Source organism: Hemitrygon akajei, chromosome 16 (genome assembly GCF_048418815.1).
Source record: "Hemitrygon akajei chromosome 16, sHemAka1.3, whole genome shotgun sequence".
Lineage (NCBI taxonomy): Eukaryota > Metazoa > Chordata > Chondrichthyes > Myliobatiformes > Dasyatidae > Hemitrygon > Hemitrygon akajei.
This window is the reverse complement of record NC_133139.1, coordinates 58,077,420-58,096,897: the sequence shown is the minus strand read 5'-3', so window position 1 is coordinate 58,096,897 and position 19,478 is coordinate 58,077,420. Positions and strand designations below refer to the sequence as shown.

At 49.2% G+C, this 19,478-nt stretch overlaps 1 long non-coding RNA gene across 1 annotated transcript in view; it reads right to left on the bottom strand.

Moving 5' to 3' along the window:
* LOC140740085 (uncharacterized) overlaps window positions 1-19,478 on the bottom strand; it is a 39,259-nt gene that overhangs the window by 5,535 nt on the left and 14,246 nt on the right. Inside the window, exon 2 of the long non-coding RNA XR_012101794.1 lies at window positions 7,572-7,666. This is a non-coding gene — a long non-coding RNA (uncharacterized lncRNA). The remainder of the gene's footprint in view (window positions 1-7,571; window positions 7,667-19,478) is intronic.

The window sequence follows — 19,478 nt, the reverse complement described above, 5'->3', positions numbered from 1 at the left end:
TAACAGTTTCTTGCTGCATTTTATTTTACTTCATACATTTCGTTGCACTTTAACAGGTCAGTAGCCGTGTCAGGTTTATTTTAAAAATAGCTCCTCAACAATGTTACGTTTTGTAACTTCAAAACATTAAACTAATTCAAAGAAAGACACTGGAATCTGAAAATATAGGTATAACTTCAACTTTACTTGAAGTGAGACAAGCACAAATCATGATAGGGTGATGATGTGTGCAATTAATGCATTTTTACATATAACCCGTAATTATTTAAACAAGATTGCTTAATCAAACAATATATGTACACAATTATTCAAATGATATTGAAATATTAAATACATTCCCCATTACAATCCCTGCCCATAACTACCTCAAGGCCTACATAACAGCCTCTTAAATGTCTCTATCATGCCTCCACCACCATCCCAGACAGCATGTTCCAGGCGCCTCCCAATCTCAGTATAAAACCAAAACGTGCTCTGTACATCTCCTTTCCTCTCACCTGAATACCTTCTGGTATTTGATTTTTCTACCCTGGGAAACTGCCTCTCCTTAAACCTCATGTCCTCTACTTCAGGCATTCTGGTAAACCTCTCCAAATCTTACACTTAGGGTGACCTTCCCATTTTTCCTATGGGGTGACCAGAACTGAATGCAATACTCCAGGTACAGCCTAACAAGAATTTTATAAAGCTGCAACTTCCCAAATCTAGAACTCAGTGCTTTGACTAATAAAGGCAAGTATGCTATATGCCTTCTTTATCATCCTGTCAATTTGCAGACATTTTCTGGGAGATAAGTGTTGTCTATTTGATATTTCAATAATATTTTTTGTAACCTCGTATATAAGCATTCTTGTATAAGGTTGATTAGGCATTCTTGTTCATTTACAATAATTCATTACGGGTTATACTTATAAATATGTGAATTGCATACGTCATCACGCTACCATATTATAGGTGCACACCTCACTTAAAGTAAATTTGAAGTTAGATCTGCACTTCAGACTCCCGTGTTTTCCTGAGAATTAGTTTAATCCCTTGAAGTTACAAAACACAACATTGACATTTGACTTTTTATTATTACGTAGTTCAGTCTAGTTTTTGTACTGTGTTATGTAAACCATCGTCCTGAAAAACGTTGTCTCATTTTTACTATGCACTGTACCAGCAGTTATGGTCGAAATGACAATAAAAGTTGACTTGACTTGACTTGACGACTTGACAACAAGGCAAACACGAGGAAATCTGCAGATGCTGGAAATTCAAGCAACACACACAAAATGCTGGTGGAACACAGCAGGCCAGGCAGCATCTGTAGGAAGAAGTACAGTCGATGTTTTGGGCCAAGACCCTTCGTCAGGACTAACTGAAAGAAGAGATAGTAAGAGATTTGAAAGTGGGAGGGGGAGGGGGGGATCCAAAATGATAGGAGAAGACAGGAGGGGGAAGGATGAAGCTAAGAGCTGGAAATTTGATTGGCAAAAGGGATACAGAGCTGGAGAGGGAGAGGATCATGGGATGGGAGCCCTAGGGAGAAAGAAAGGGGGAGGGGAGCACCAGAGGGAGGTGGAGAACAGGCAAGGAGTGATTGTGAGAGGGACAGAGGGAGAAAAAAGGGAAAAAGTAAATAAATAAGGGATGGGATAATTAGGGGAGGAGGGGCATTAACGGAAGTTAGAGAAATCAATGTTCATGCCATCAGGTTGGAGGCTACCCAGATGGAATATAAGGTGTTGTTCCTCAAACCTGAGTGTGGCTTCATCTTGACAGTAGAGGAGGCCATGGATAGACATATCAGAATGGGAATGGGACGTGGAATTAAAATGTGTGGCCACTGGGAGATCCTGCTTTCTCTGGCAGACAGAGCGTAGGTATTCAGTGAAACAGTCTCCCAATCTGCATCGGGTCTCAACAATACATAGAAGGCCGCACCGGGAGCACCGGACACAGAATATCACACCAGCCAAATCACAGGTGAAGTGTCGCCTCACTTGGAAGGACTGTCTGGGGCCCTGAATGGTGGTGAAGGATGAGGTGTAAGGGCAGGTGTAGCACTTGTTCCGCTTACAAGGATTAAGTGCCAGGAGGGAGATCGGTGGGATCTCAAACACATCTCTCTCATTTCATGCACATCTGCTATCACCCCATCCTCCCGCCACCCCACTAGTGATAGGGTTCCCCTTGTCCTCACCTACCACCCCACCGGCCTCTGAGTCCAACATATAATTCTCCATAACTTCCGCCACCTCCAACAGGGTCCCACCATCTTTCCCTCCCCCCCTTTCTGCTTTCCGCAGGGATGGCTCCCTACGCGACTCCCTTGTCCATTCATGTGGTAAACTATGTCTACCTGTCTGGACATGCCCCTCTGCTGACTGCTCCTGTGGCTCCTCCCACAGACCCCTGTATAAAGACGACTGGAGGCTCTGCTCCCCCCTCAGTCTTCGAGATGCTGTGCTCCGTTTTGCTGCTAGAAAAAGCCTATCGTTCGCCTCCCGTCTCCGAGAGTTATTGATGGTGCATCATATGTCTTATGGACTTTATGTGCAGAATCATTTGACATCTTCAACCCTGAACTTAAATACGACTATAAAGTCTATTACTGTCTTATGGTCTTAAGCTAGATCATAGTACATAGAACAGTATAGCTCAGTACAAACCTTCGGCCCTTGATTTTAACCTACTATAGGATCAATATAAGTCTTTCCTCCCACCTAATCTCTTAGCGGCTGGCAGCTATGCCTTCACCACTGGTCCCAGGCTAAGCTAGTCCTTCAGCCCTCTTCACTCCCTTCTGATGTCTCAAAGTTTTAAGTTCTCAGGAGTATGTTTTAGATTCCTGACTTTGGATCAGTGTTGGATATTGAGGTTATTCAATGGCACTGCTCCTCCCTCAGTCTCCAAGATGTTGTGGTCTCTTTTGCTGCTAATAAAAGCCTATCATTCACCTCCCGTCTCCGAGAGTTATTGATGGTGCATCAATTTTATTAGCAGCAATTTTAAAACCTGGAGAGCATTTTACGACCCAACAGATTGGATATTGACCCTCAATCTCCGGAAGCTGGCATCGCTTTTGAACTCTGGCTTGCATGCTTCCAATCGTACCTGGAGGAGATTCGTGTGACCGAGCCTGCCACAATGCACAAAATTCTCCTCTCCAGGGTCAGTCCGCGGGTCTACTCCCTGATCAGGGACCTGCCGACCTACCAAGGGGCATTGGACGTCCTCAAAAGACAATACCTGCGGCCGGTGAACACCGTCTACGCAAGACATCGCTTAGCGACGCGGCGGCAGCGGGCCGGAGAGTCGAGCGCTGAGTTTGTCCGGGCCTGCGACTGCAGGGGACAGATGGCGGAACAGCATGCAGAGCTCCTGGTAAGAGACGCCTTCGTTATGGGGATCAGGTCAGTGTACGTGTGCCAGCGGCTGCTGGAACACGCCGATCTTACCTTACTTTCGGCGATCGAGCTGGCCGACACACTGGAGGCCATTCTGCACGATGCTGACGCTGTCCAGGTGCACGAACTCCCGCCGGCCCCGTGGACACTGGAGTCCCCGCAACCCGCCGGCAAGTCGACCACGGCTGCTGCCAGTCGCAAGTCTGCGCAGTGTTACTTCTGCGGACTCGAAAAGCACCCCCGAAAACGCTGCCCGGCCCGAGAAGCTACTGCTCCAGCTGCGGCAAGAAGGGCCACTTCGCCAAGGCCTGTAAGTGACACTGGTGGTGCAGGGCACAGAGTATCAGGATTTTGTGTTACTGGTCATGCCTCAACTGTGTGCCCCTGTGCTATTGGGGCTCGACTTCCAGAGCCACCTGAAAAGTGTGACAATGGAGTATGACGGGCCCCTCCCACCAATCGCTGTCAGAAATCCTCAGTTTTGCGGAACTTCGTCATATACCCCGCTACTGACCACACACACACACCGACCCGCACATCCCACCCAACACCATGCCAACGGCCGCGCTACTGACACCACTTGCAGCCTCTCCACCCTCAAGATCCCTCCCCCACCGCTGTTCGCCAACCTGACCCCCGACTGTAAACCTGTGGCAACTAAAAGCAGGAGGTACAGCGCGGGGGATAGGGCCTTTATTCAGTCGGAGGTGCAGCGGCTGCTCAGGGAGGGGATCATTGAGCCAAGCACAAGTCCTTGGAGGGCCCAGCTGGTCGTTGTTCAGACTGGGCAGAAAAATAGGATGGTCGTGGACTATAGCTATACCATCAATAGGTTCACACAGCTTGACGCGTACCCCCTACCCCGCATCGCGGATGTGGTCAATCAGATAGCTCAGTACAAGGTGTACTCGACCATAGACCTGAAATCCACTTACCATCAGCTCCCCATCCGCCCAGAGGACCGCCCCTACACCGCCTTCGAGGCGGGCGGCAGGCTCTATCACTTCCTGCGCGTCCTCTTTGGTGTCACGAATGGTGTCTCTGTCTTCCAGAGGGAAATGGACCGGATGGTGGACCAGTGCCAACTGAAGACCACATTCCCATATCTGGATAACATCACCATCTGCGGTCACGACTGGCAGGATCACGACACCAACCTCCAATGATTTTTCCAAGCGGCCAAAGCTTTTAACCTCACCTATAACAGGGACAAGTGTGTGTTCGGAACCACCCGACTTGCTATCCTTGGGTATGTTGTGGAGAACGGGGTCATTGGCCTGACCCCGACCGTATGCGCCCCCTGTTGGAACTCCCTCTTCCCACCACCCTCAGAGCCCTCAAACAGTGCCTGGGCTTCTTTTCCTATTACGCCCAATGGGTCCCTCACTACGCAGACAAGGCCTGCCCCCGGTCAAGTCCATCGCATTTCCCCTCTCAGCCGAGGCCCGCGCGGCCTTCAGCCGCATTAAAGGGGACATTGCCAAAGCAACGATGCATGCGGTGGACGAGACCATTCCCTTCCAAGTAGAAAGTGACACCTCCGACTTCGCACTGGCTTCTACCCTCAATCAGGCAGGAAGGCCAGTAGCATTCTTCTCTTGTGCCCTTCAAGGCCCTGAAATTTGGCACTCCACGGTGGAGAAAGAAGCCCAGGCCATAGCGGAAGCTATTAGGCACTGGAGGCACTATCTCACTGGCAAAAGGTTCACCTTGCTGACCGACCAGCACTCAGTTGCGTTCATGTTCAGCAACCAACAGTGGGGCAAAATCAAAAATGATAAAATTTTGAGGTGGAGAATAGAACTCTCCACCTACAACTATGACATCCTGTACCGGCCTGGAAGGCTCAATGAACCCCCTGATGCCCTATCCCGGGGAGCGTGTGCCAGTGCGCAGCTCGACCGGCTATACACCCTCCACGCAGATCTTTGCCACCTGGGGGTCACCCGACTTTACCATTTCGTGAAAGCCCGGAACCTGCCTTACTCCCTTGAGGAAATCAGGACGATGACCAGGGACTGTCAAGTCTGCGCTGAGTGCAAACCGCACTTCTACCGTCCTGAAAAGGCACAACTTATCAAGGCCACCCGCCCCTTTGAGCGACTGAATGTCGACTTTAAGGGCCCCCTTCGCTCCACCGACCGCAATGTCTACTTTCTCAACATAATCGACGAGTACTCACGGTTCCCCTTTGCCATCCCCTGCCCTGATACCACTGCCACATCTGTCATAAAAGCCAGCTCTTCACTCTGTTCGGATATCCCTGCTATATCCACAGTGATAGAGGGTCCTCGTTTATGAGTGACGAGCTGCGCCAGTACCTGCTGGCTAGGGGTATTGCTGCTAGTAGGACCACAAGCTATAATCCCCGGGGGAATGGACAGGTGGAGAGGGATAATGCCACTGTGTGGAAGGTCACACTCTTAGCCCTTAGGTCAAAGGGATTGCCAGTCTCTTGCTGGCAGGAGGTCCTCCCCAAGGCACTCCACTCCATCCGCTCCCTGTTATGCACGTCCACCAATGCCACCCCTCATGAGCGACTCTTTTCTTTTCCCAGGAAGTCTGCCACTGGGACCACCCTACCGGCTTGGCTGACGTCCCCAGGGCCAGTACTGCTCCGGAAACATGCGAGGAGCAATAAATACTCCTCGATGGTCGAGAGGGTTCACCTACTTCATGCGAACCCCCAGTATGCCTACGTGGTCTTACCTTATGGGCGGGAGGGCACGGTCTCTTTCTGCGACCTGGCGCCCGCAGGAGCACCAGACCCCTACCCAGAACACTCCACGGTGACGTACCCACCGATGTATATACCCACGAGACACCGCGCACACCAAGCCCTACACAGACTCCTCACAACACTCCCATACCGGGCGCCACGCACACACATGAGGGATTACTGACGCGTAACGGGCTGGCACCTCAAGTCAGTCCGGAGCCAGCACAACCACCGTCACTGGTGCAATCACAGCCGGTGCTACGTAGATCGCAGTGACAGACTCGACTGCCTGATAGACTTGACCTGCAAATATACTTGTAAGAATCTTCGCCCTGTGGGGACTCTCTTTTAAAACAAAGGGGGGGGGGGGTGAATGTGGTAAACTATGTATGCCTGTCTGGACACGCCCCTCTGCTGACTGCTCTTGTAGCTCCTCCCACAGACCCCTGTATAAAGGCGATTGGAGGCACTGCTCCTCCCTCAGTCTCCAAGATGCTGTGGTCTCTTTTGCTGCTAATAAAAGCCTATTGTTCACCTCCTGTCTCCGAGAGTTATTGATGGTGCATCAATTCATCCCCCCCATCCCTTCCCACCGATCTCCCTCCTAGCACTTATCCTTGTAAGTGGAACAAGCGCTACACCTGCCCTTACACTTCCTCCCTCACCCATTCAGGGCCCCAGACAGTCCTTCCAGGTGAGGCGACACTTCACCTGTGAGTCGGCTGGTGCGGTATACTGCGTCCGGTGCTCCCAGTGCTGCCTTCTATTTATTGGTGAGACCCAACAGACTAGGAGACTGTTTCGCTGAACACCTACGCTTGGCCTGCCAGAGGAAGCAAGATCTCCCAGTGGCCACAGATTTTAATTCCATGTCCCATTCCCATTCTGATATGTCTATCCATGGCCTCCTCTACTGTCAAGATGAAGCCACACTCTGGTTGGAGGAACAACACCTTATATTCCATCTAGGTAGTGTCCAACTTGATGGCATGAACATTGATTTCTCTAACTTCCATTAATGCACTCTCCCTTTCTTACCCCATCCCTTATTTATCTATCTATCTATTTATTTATTCATTCATTCATTCCCTTTTTTCTTTTTTCTCTCTCTGTCCCTCTCACAATCACTCCTTGCCTGCTCTCCATCTCCTCTGGTGCTCCCCTCCCCCTTTCTTTCTCCCTAGGCCTCCCGTCCCATGATCCTTTCCCTTCTCCAGCTCTGTATCCCTTTTGCCAATCAACTTTCCAGCTCTTAGCTTTTTCCCTCCCACTCCTGTCTTCTATTATTTCAGATCTCCCCCTCCCCCTCCCACTTTCAAATCTCTTACTATCTCTTCTTTCAGTTAGTCCTGACGAAGGGTCTCGGCCCAAAACGTCAACTGTACTTCTTCCTATAGATGCTGTCTGGCCCATTGACGACAAGGTATTTTTAAAATAAACCCCAGGTGGCTACCAACCTGTTGAAGCGGAGTGAGATGTTCGAACTTAAAAAATGCAGCGAGGAATGTTGAGTTAAAAGAAAAACAGCCAGCCAGGGAAGACACGATCGACCCTTGAAGAGAAAAAGAATAAGGAGTGAGTACCAGGTGATAATAATCATTTCAAGAAAGCAGAAATTGCTGGCTATGTCAAGAAAACTGATGCATTTGATTACCCAAAAGATAACTGGGATATGTATACAAAGTTAATTCAGCAATATTTTGAAGCCAATTGGAAACAAGCACCAATATTAATGAATTTATTGGGTTTAAAGGCATACAGTTTGCTTTGAAGTTTGACTGCTCCAACTAGACCAACAGAAATGAGATTTGCCGGGCAGTACAGAAGAGTACAGTCGGTGTTTTGGGGTCCTGCTGAAGGGTTTCGACCCGAAATGTTGACTGTACACTTTTCCATAGATGCCGCCTGGCCTGCTGAGTTCCTCCAGCATTTTGTGTGTTGCTCAGATTTCCAGCGTCTGCAGATTTTCTCTTGTTTGAGAAATAAGCTTTGTTGAGATTGTAAAAGTAATGCAAGAACACATGAAACCTAAAGCATTCTGCAGTCAATAATGGCTTCAGTTCTATAAGTGGAATCAAAAGAAAGGCAGTCCATTTCAGCATATGTGGCTGAACTGATGAGATTGTCTGAGCATTGCCTTAGTGATACACTAAGATCATTTAGCTTGTGGCATCTTTCAAGAAAGCGTTCTAAAACAGCTCCTAGTGAAGCACAGCTTACATTTAAAATCAATCGATCACTGTTTCAATGGAAATTGCAGACGGACCCACTACTGAGTTTCAGTTAGGAATGAAAGTGAGCGTGAACTAAATTGCACCATCTAAACAGAAACCAGCCTGACCAAACAAATCATGTTACCAGTGTGACAGGGGCTTACATACATCAAACAAAAGCAGATTTAAAGGTGAAGCCTGCAGAAAATGCAACAAATGACACTTACAAAGAGTTGGGCAGACAAAAATAATGGACTGCATGGCCAAGAGAAAAAGCTAGAAAGTCAAGTTACAGTTTCTAAAAGTGCACTAATCTGCATGCCATTGAAGAAAACTCTGATAATGTTGAGAAAGAAACAGGTCTGGGTATCCTTGAGATTTACACTGTGAAAACTAATAATAGACAAGCAATATGGCTTACACCAGAAATGCATGGCAATTTAATTAAAATGGAATTGGACACTGGCTCGGCTGTTTCAGTCATTTCACAAAATGAGTTTGAATGGCATTTCAAAGATACTGAACTGAAGCCTGCAGATATTCAACTAAGCCCATCAAGTCTCTTTTGCCATTCCATCCCATATCCCACTCAACCCCATACACCTGCCCTCTCACCATATCCTTTGATACCCTGACCAATCAAGACACTGTCAACTTCCGTCGTAAATATAGTCGGGACCTGGCCTCCACCGCAGTCTGTGGCAGAGCATTCCACAGATACACTACTCTCTGGCTAAAAAAAAATCCTCCTTACCTCTGTTCTGGATAGTCCCACCACAGGAAACATTCTCTCCACATCCACCCTATCTAGTCCTTTCAACATTTGGTAGGTTTCAATGAGATCCCTCTGCATTCTTCTAAATTCCAGTGAATACAGGCCCAAAGCTGCCAAATACTCCTCATATGTTAATCCTTCATTCCCAGAATCATCCTCGTGAGTCTCCTCTGGATGCTCTTCAATGACAACACAGGAGGTGTTGTCTGAAAAGGAGTTCTGAAATAAAGGATCCAAAGCTGTTGACAATACTTGCAAATGTAGCCTGACTGATGTCTTATAAAGCCTCAGCATTATCTTTTGGCTTTTATATTCTATTCCCCTTGAAATAAATGCCAACATTGCATTTGCCTTCTTACCACATTTTAATCTGTAAATTAACCTGCTGGGAATCTTACACAAGGACTCCCAAGTCCCTTTGCGCATCTGTTGTTTGAACCTTCTTCCCATTTAGATAATAGTTTGTACTTTTGTTCCTTTTACCAAAATTCATTGTTGTCCATTTCCCAACACTGTATTCCATCTGCCACTTTTTTGCCCCATTCTTCCAATTTGTCTGTCCTGCTGCAATCACATTGCTTCCTCAGCACTACCTACCCCTCCACCTGTCTTCATATCATCAACAAGCTTTGCCACAAAGCCATCAATTCCATTAAACAAATCAATGACAAGCAATGTGAAAAGTATAGGTACGCAACTCTGGAAGAACTTAGCAGGTCAGGCAGCATCCGTGAGAAAAGAGTAGCCAACTTCGGCCCTCTCTTCCCCCCCATTCCTGATGAAGGGTCTCGGCCCGAAACATTGGCTACTCTTTTCTCACAGATGTACGTATTCTTTGATCCACAGCATCTGCAGTGGTATTTTTGTAATGTGAAAAGTAGCAGTCCCAATACTGTACTGACCCATGAGGAATACCACTAGTCACTGGCAGCCAACTAGAAAAGGCCCCCTTTATTCCCACTCACTCCCTCCTGCCTGCCAGCTATTCCTGTGGGGGTAGAAGGGTGGGTTGGCAAGTTTGCAGATGACACAAAGGTTGGTGGTGTTGTGGATAATGTAGAGGATTGTCAAAGACTGCAGAGAGACATTGATGGGATGCAGGAGTGGGCTGAGCAGTGGCAGATGGAGTTCAACCCGGAGAACTGTGAGATGGTACACTTTGCAAGGACAAACTCCAAGGCAGAATACAAAGTAAATGGCAGGATACTTGGTAGTGTGGAGGAGCAGAGGGATCTGGGGTTACATGTCCACAGATCCCTGAAAGTTGCTGGTAGATAGGGTAGTTAAGAAAGCTTATGGAGTGTTGGCTTTCATAAGTTGAGGGATAGAGTTTAAGGGTTGCGAGGTAATGATGCAGCTGTATAAAACTCTAGTTAGGCCACACTTGGAGTACTGTGTCCAGTTCTGGTCGCCTCACTATAGGAAGGATGTGGAAGCAATGGAAAGGGTACAGAGGAGATTTACCAGGATGCTGCCTGATTTAAAGAGTATGCATTATGATCAGAGATTAAGGGAGCTAGGGCTTTAATCTATGGAGAGAAGGAGGATGAGAGGAGACATGATAGAGGTACACAAGATATTAAGAGGAGTAGATAGAGTGGACAGCCAACGCCTCTTCCCCAGGACACCACTGCTCAATACAAGAGGACATGGCTTTAAGGTAAGGGGTGGGAAGTTCAAGGGGGATATTAGAGGAAGGTTTTTTACTCAGACAGTGGTTGGTGCGTGGAATGCACTGCCTGAGTCCGTGGTGGAGGGAGATACACTAGTGAAATTTAAGAGACTACTAGACAGGTATATGGAGGAATTTAAGGTGGGGGTATATATGGGAGGCTGGGTTTAAGGGTCGGCACAACATTGTGGGCCGAAGGGCCTGTACTGTGCTGTACTATTCTATGTTCTATGTTCTATGTAATGCTGAGGCTTTATATGGCATTAGAAAAGGGGCCCAAAACTGCTCACAACACACCAAATCCAGTCTGACCAAGAAAAGATGTGGTGCCATTGGAGAGGTCCAGACGTTGACGAAAATGATTCCAGGAATGAAAGGGTTAACATAAGAGGAGCATTTGATGGATCTGGGCTTGTAGTTGCTGGAGTTTAGATGAATGAGGGGGAATCTCAATGACATCTATTGAATATTGAAAGGCATAGATAAAGTGGATGTTTCCTATATTGGCGGAGTTTAGTACCAGAGGGCACAGCCTCAGAATAGAAGGAAGACCCTTTAGGACAAAGATGAGGAAGAATTTCATCAGCTGGAGGGTGATGACTCTGTGGACTTCATTGCTGCAGACAGTTGTGGAAGCCAAGTCATTGGGTATAATTAAAGCAGATGTTGATAGGCTCTTGATTAGTAAAGGCATCAAAGGTTACGAGGAGAAGGCAGGAGAATGGGGTTGAGAGGAATAAAAAATCAGCCATGATGAAATGGTGGAGTAGAATTGATGGGCCAAATGGCCTATTCTGCTTCTATGTTGTGGTAAACTATGTGTACCTGTCGGGACACGCCCCTCTGCTGACTGCTCCTGTGGCTCCTTCCATAGACCCCTCTATAAAGGTGATTGGAGGCACTGCTCCCCCCTCAGTCTCCGAGATGCCGTGCTCCGTTTTGCTGCTAATAAAAGCCTATTGTTCGCCTCCCATCTCCGAGAGTTATTGATGGTGCATCAATTTTATTAACAGCAATTTTAAAACCTGGAGAGCATTTTACAGATTGGATATTGACCCTCAATCTCTGGAAGCCGGCATCGCTTTTGAACTCTGGCTTGCATGCTTCCAATCATACCTGGAGGAGATTTGTATGACCGAGCCTGCAACGATGCACAAAATTCTCCTCTCCAGGGTCAGTCCGCGGGTCTACTCCCTGATCAGGGACATGCCGACCTACCAAGGGGCACTGGACGCCCTCAAAAGACAATACCTGCGGCCGGTGAACACCGTCTACGCAAGACATCGCTTAGCGACACGGCGGCAGTGGGCCGGAGAGTTGAGCACTGAGTTTGTCCGGGCCCTACAGACACTCGTGCGGGCCTGCGACTGCAGGGGACAGACGGCAGAACAGCATGCGGAGCTCCTGGTACGAGACGCCTTCATTACGGGGGTCAGGTCAGTGTACGTGCACCAGCTGCTGCTGGAACACGCCAATCTTACCTTACTTTCGGTGATCGAGCTGGCCGACACACTGGAGGCCGCTCTGCACGATGCTGACGCTGTCCAGGTGCGCGAACTCCTGCCAGCCCCGTGGACGCTGGAGTCCCCGCAACCCGCCGGCGAATCGACCTCGGCAGCTGCCAGTCGCGAGTCCGTGAAGTCCCTGCAACCCGCCGGTGAGTCGACCACGGCTGCTGCCAGTCGCAAGTCTGCGCAGTGTTACTTCTACGGACTCGAAAACGCTGCCCAGCCCAAGAAGCTCCCTGCTCCATCTGCGGAAAGAAGGGCCACTTCACCAAGGCCTGTAAGTCCAAACCACGAGCGGGGTCGAGCAGTGCCGCGTGCGAGGCATGGGGGTCACCATCTTGCCTGCCCACCTCGTGCGAGGCATGGGGGCGGCCAACTTTGTCGGCGCCACCTCGCCCCGCCTCCGACCCACGGGTGCTTACCGGGCACCAAGACGGCGATTCAACTCTGGCCTCCGTGACCCTCGACCAAAGCGCTCCACACCAGCTCGCAGGGTCAATGATGGATATCCTGGTGGAGGGGCACAGGACTAGCTGCCTGTTTGACATGGGCAGCACTGAGAGTTTTATTCACCCGGACACAGTGCAACGCTGTGGACTTGTGACACAGCCGGTAAGTCAGAAGGTCACCATGGCTTATGGATCGCATTCCACAGACATCCGGGGGGGGGGGTTGTGTAGCGACACTGGTGGTGCAGGGCACAGAATATCGGGACTTCGCGTTACTGGTCATGCCTCAACTGTGTGCCCCTGTGCTATTGGGGCTCGACTTCCAGAGCCACCTGAAAAGTGTGGCAATGGAGTATGACGGGCCCCTCCCACCAATCGCTGTCAGAAATCCTCAGTTTTGTGGAACTTCGTCATATACCCCACTACTGACCACACACACACACCGACCCGCACATCCCACCCAACACCATGCCAACGGCCGCGCTACTGACACCACTTGCAGCCTCTCCACCCTCAAGATCCCTCCCCCACCGCTGTTCGCCAACCTGACCCCTGACTGTAAACCTGTGGCAACTAAAAGCAGGAGGTACAGCGCAGGGGACAGGGCCTTCATTCAGTCGGAGGTGCAGCGGCTGCTCAGGGAGGGGATCATTGAGCCAAGCACAAGTCCTTGGAGGGCCCAGGTGGTCGTTGTTCGGACCGGGCAGAAAAATAGGATGGTCGTGGACTATAGCTATACCATCAATAGGTTCACACAGCTTGACGCGTACCCCCTACCCCGCATCGCGGATATGGTCAATCAAATAGCTCAGTACAAGGTGTACTCGACCATAGACCTGAAATCCACTTACCATCAGCTCCCCATCCGCCCAGAGGACCGCCCCTACACCGCCTTCGAGGCGGGCAGCAGGCTCTATCACTTCCTGCACGTCCTCTTTGGTGTCACGAATGGTGTCTCTGTCTTCCAGAGGGAAATGGACCAGATGGTGGACCAGTGCCAACTGAAGACCACATTCCCATATCTGGATAACATCACCATCTGCGGTCACGACTGGCAGGATCACGACACCAACCTCCAATGATTTTTCCAAGCGGCCAAAGCTTTTAACCTCACCTATAACAGGGACAAGCGTGTGTTCGGAACCACCCGACTTGCTATCCTTGGGTATGTTGTGGAGAACGGGGTCATTGGCCTGACCCTGACCATATGCGCCCCCTGTTGGAACTCCCTCTTCCCACCACCCTCAGAGCCCTCAAACAGTGCCTGGGCTTCTATTCCTATTACGCCCAATGGGTCCCTCACTACGCAGACAAGGTCTGCCCCCGGTCAAGTCCATCGCATTTCCCCTCTCAGCCAAGGCCCGCGCGGCCTTCAGCCGCATTAAAGGGGACATTGCCAAAGCAACGATGCAACGGTGGACGAGACCATTCCCTTCCAAGTAGAGAGTGACGCCTCCGACTTCGCGCTGGCTGCTACCCTCAATTAGGCAGGAAGGCTGGTAGCATTCTTCTCTCGTACCCTTCAAGGCCCTGAAATTTGGCACTCCGCGGTGGAGAAAGAAGCCCAGGCCATAGTGGAAGCTTTTAGGCACTGGAGGCACTATCTCGCCGGCAAAAGGTTCACCTTGCTGACCGACCAACGCTCAGTTGCGTTCATGTTCAGCAACCAACAGCGGGGCAAAATCAAAAATGATAAAATTTTGAGGTGTAGAATAGAACTCTCCACCTACAACTATGACATCCTGTACCGGCCTGGAAGGCTCAATGAACCCCCTGATGCCCTATCCCGGGGAGCGTGTGCCAGCGCGCAGCTCGACCGGCTATACACCCTCCATGCAGATCTTTGCCACCTGGGGGTCACCCGATTTTATCATTTTGTGAAAGCCCGGAACCTGCCTTACTCCCTTGAGGAAATCAGGACGATGACCAGGGACTGTCAAGTCTGCGCTGAGTGCAAACCGCACTTCTACCGTCCTGAAAAGGCACAACTTATCAAGGCCACCCGTCCCTTTGAGCGACTGAGTGTCAGCTTTAAGGGCCCCCTTCGCTCCACCGACCGCAATGTCTACTTTCTCAACATAATCGACGAGTACTCATGGTTCCCCTTTGCCATCCCCTGCCCTGATACCACTGTCACGTCCGTCATAAAAGCCCTGCGCCAGCTCTTCACTCTGTTCGGATATCCACAGTGATAGAGGGTCCTCATTTATGAGTGACGAGCTGCGCCAGTACCTGCTGGCTAGGGGTATTGCTACTAGTAGGACCACAAGCTATAATCCCCGGGGGAATGGACAGGTGGAAAGGGAGAATGCCACTGTGTGGAAGGCCACACTCTTAGCCCTTAGGTCAAAGGGATTGCCAGTCTCTCGATGGCAGGAGGTCCTCCCTGAGGCACTCCACTCCATCCACTCCCTGTTATGTACATCCACCAATGCCACCCCTCATGAGTGACTCTTTTCTTTTCCCAGGAAGTCTGCCACTGGGACCACCCTACCGGCTTGGCTGACGTCCCCAGGGCCAGTGCTGCTCCAGAAACATGCGAGGAGCAATAAATACTCTCCGATGGTCGAGAGGGTTCACCTACTTCATGCGAACCCCCAGTATGCCTACGTGGTCTTACCTGATGGGCGGGAGGACACGCTCTCTGTCCGCAACCTGGCGCCTGCAGGAGCACCAGACCCCTACCCAGAACACTCCACGGTGACTATGAACCCCGTACCCACCAATGTATATACCCACGAGACACCACGCACACCAAGCCCTACACAGACTCCTCACGACACTCCCATACCGGGTGCCACGCACATGCATGAGGGATTACTGACGCCTAACAGGCTGGCACCTCAAGTCAGGCCGGAGCCAGCACAACCACCGTCACTGGTGCAATCACCACCGGTGCTACGTCGATCGCAGCGACAGACTCGACCTCCTGATAGACCTAACCTGTAAATATACTTGTAAGAAACTTCGCCCTGTGGGGACTCTCTTTTAAAACAAAGGTGGGGGGGGGGTGAATGTGGTAAACTATGTATACCTGTCTGGACACGCCCCTCTGCTGACTGTGGCTCCTCCCACAGACCCCTATATAAAGGCAATTGGAGGCACTGCTCTCCCCTCAGTCTCCGAGATGCTGTGCTCCGTTTTGCTGCTAGTAAAAGCCTATTGTTCGCCTTCCGTCTCCAAGGGTTATTGATGGTGCATCATATGTCTTATGGACTTTATGTGCAGAATCATTTGACATCTTCAACCCTGAACTTAAATACGACTATAAAGTCTATTACTGTCTTATGGTCTTAAGCTAGATCATAGTACATAGAACAGTATAGCTCAGTACAGACCTTCGGCCCTTGATTTTAACCTACTATAGGATCAATATAAGTCTTTCCTCCCACCTAATCTCTTAGCGGCTGGCAGCTATGCCTTCACCACTGGTCCCAGGCTAAGCTAGTCCTTCAGCCCTCTTCACTCCCTTCTGATGTCTCAAAGTTTTAAGTTCTCAGGAGTATGTTTTAGATTCCTGACTTTGGATCAGTGTTGGATGTTGAGGTTATTCAATGGCACATGTATAATGACAGATCCAGTAACCTGATTCCATGAGAGCAGAATTAAGCCATTCATCCCTTCAGGTCCTGCCTTCACTCAATCATGCCTGATTGTTCCTATCTTTTCCTTTATAACCTTAACCCTTTACTAATCAAGAACCTATCACTCTCTGCTTTAAGCATACCCAATGACTTGGTCTTCACAACTATTTGTGATAACAAATTCCATGGATACGCCACCATGGAAGGTGCAGGCCATTCAGCCCATCAGTTCTTTCCCTCACTCAATCATAGCTGATTTTCCTTCAGTCTCATTCTACTGTCTCTCTCTGTAGCCCTTACCAATCCAGAATTTATCAATCTCTCTTTAAGTACGCTCAAACACCTGGCCTTCACTGCCCTCTAATTCCACAGATACATCACCATGGCTGAATTAGACCATTCAGCCCAACGAGTCTTCTCCCACATTCAATTAATATTGTGAGGTGATTGGAGGAAGGTATAGGGGGATGTTCTTTATACGAAGAGTGGTAAGCACATGGAACATGCTGCCCAGGTTGTGGTAGAGGCAGATATATTAGGAGCATTTAAGGGACTCTTAGATTGGCCCATGGATGATAGAAAAAAATAGAGTGTTATATAGGACAGAGAAGTTAGATTTACATGTACAAAAAAGCTGGATGAACTCAGCAGGTCAGGCAGCATCCGTTGAAAGAAGCAGTCAACGTTTTGGGTCGAGACCCTTCGTCAGGACTAATGAAGGAGGAGGCAGGGGCCCTATAAAGAAGGTGGGGGGAGGGTGGAAAACCAATCAGAGGAAAGATCAAGGGGTGGGGGAGGGGAAGCAGGGAGGTGATAGGCGGGAGAGGTGAAGAAGGAATCTAAGGGGAAAGCACTATGGGTAGTAGAAGAAGGCAGAGTCATGAGAGGTGATAGGCAGCTAGAAGAGGAAACAGAGTGAAGGTGGGATGGGGGAAGGGAGAGGGAGGGAATTACTGGACGTTGGAGAAGTCCATGTTCATACCAAGGGGCTGGAGACTACCCAGACGGTATATGAGATGTTGTTCCTCCAACAGAAGTTTGGCCTCATCATGGCAGTAGAGGAGGCCATGTATGGAGATATCCGAACGGGAATGTGAAGGAGAGTTGAAGTGAGTGACAACTGGGAGATCCTGTCTGCTTTGGCGTATGGAGCGTAGGTGCTCGACGAAGCGGTCCCCCAATCTGCGTCAGGTCTCGCCGATGTAGAGGAGGCCGCACCGGGAGCACCGGATGCAATAGATTACCCCAACAGACTCACAAGTGAAGTGTTGCCTCACCTGGAAGGACTGTTTCAGGCCCTGAATGGTGGTAAGAGAGGAGGTGTAGGGACAGGTGTAGCACTTACGCTTGCAGGGATAAGTGCCAGGTGGGAGATCTGTGGGGAGGGACGTGTGGACCAGGTAGTCGCGGAGGGAACGATCCCTGCGAAAAGCAGAGAGGGGTAGAGAGGGAAAGATGTCCTTAGTGGTGGGGTCCTGTTGAATGTGGTAGAAGTTGCGGAGGAGAATATGCTGGATCCGGAAGCTGGTGGGGTGATAGGTAAGGACAAGGGGGACACGGTCCCTGTTGTGGTGACGGGAGGATGGGGTGAGGGTTGAAGTGCGGGAAATGGAGGAGATGCGGGTGAGGGCATCATTGATGATGGCAGAAGGGAAACCATGATCCTTAAAGAAAGAGGATATTTGGGATGTCCTGGAATGGAAAGCCTCATCCTTGGAGCAGATGTGGCGGAGACGGAGGAACTGGGAATAGGGAATAGAATTTTTGCATTTGGCAGGGTGGGAAGAGGTATAATCAAGGTAGTTATGGGAGTCAGTGGGTTTATAGAAGATGTCAGTGGACAGTCTATCTCCAGAGATGGAGACTGAGAGATCGAGAAAGGAGAGAGAAGTGTCTGTTACGAAAACCCCGTAACCAGGTAACTTACCAGCAAAGATAGATGGATCAGCTGAGTCGGATGCTACTATTTTCAAAAGTTTTATTAATAAAGGGGCACAAAAATTAAGGTTAATACAAACATTCAGATAACATGCGTCAATACTCAATCTAAAACGCAGGTACATTAATAATCACTCAGAAATAAGCTCTTTCGTTGTCTAGGGTATAATACTGAGTCCAATTGGAAATATAAAGAGTCACTCTGAAGTCTGCAGGCTTTTCCCTTTTTGGTTTCACGTGTTGGAGAGAGAGAAGAGAGATTGTTAGGAAAAGAGACACTTGCCGTTGTCTTGATGAATCAAATCCTCAGCCTCAGAGGATTTGGCTTCCCTGGTGTTAAATAAAAGCGATCTTCCGTTGGTTCCAGCCACAAACCCCGCATTCGGAATTTAACGCACGTGGCTTATTTCAAAATGGCTTCCCGTTCCCACGGGAAGCGGTATCATGCTTCTTGGTGTCTCCTTGGTGCGTCTGAGGGTCGTCCTCTTTCAGACCCTTCTTTATACTGCCTCACGGGATCTCAGGTGTCAATCAGGTTGCAGGTGATGCAACCTCTCTCTCTCTCAACCAGCCCACTTTGCCCGAGGGCTTTACAATGTCCCTGCGAGTTGGCACGTCTGCAGTTCCCAGGTGTCTCCTGAGAACAATGCCACAGTCACCAGCTTTTGTCCCAGTGGAATGTCTTTCCATTTCCTGTGTCCATTCAGCCTGTCTCTCTCTCTCTCTTTTGGGTCATTGACCCCCCTTTTCTAGGGCTCTTGCAATTCTCACAAAGGAGGGGGCTGGTATCATAACACCTCCCCTCTTAAAAAGGTTTTTACCAGCGGTTAAAACCCAGAGTGGTACAGTCTTACAGAAATTTTGAATCTAATACAGAGTAATACAGTTATACATTCAAGTCAGCATCTAAACAGTTAACAAGTACAGTGCCCCTTTAGTTAATATCTTAACATCTTAATATCTTAAAGTCTTGTAGCATCAGACTTCAATTCAATAACCACCTATTTATTTATTTTCTTCGGCAACATAACTAAGGAGGTGTGATCTTAGCTTAGGTGCATCTACAAAAGTTTATGCGAATACTAATCGTTTCGGTCGGTTTACTTCGCCGGCAGGTCTCCAAAGGTCTGTCTTTATTATTCACAGGCTTTGGCGCAACCCGTAAAAACCTGCTTTGCTGTTTTAAAAAAAAATGGCATCCCCATTAACCGTCACCTCTCTTCTG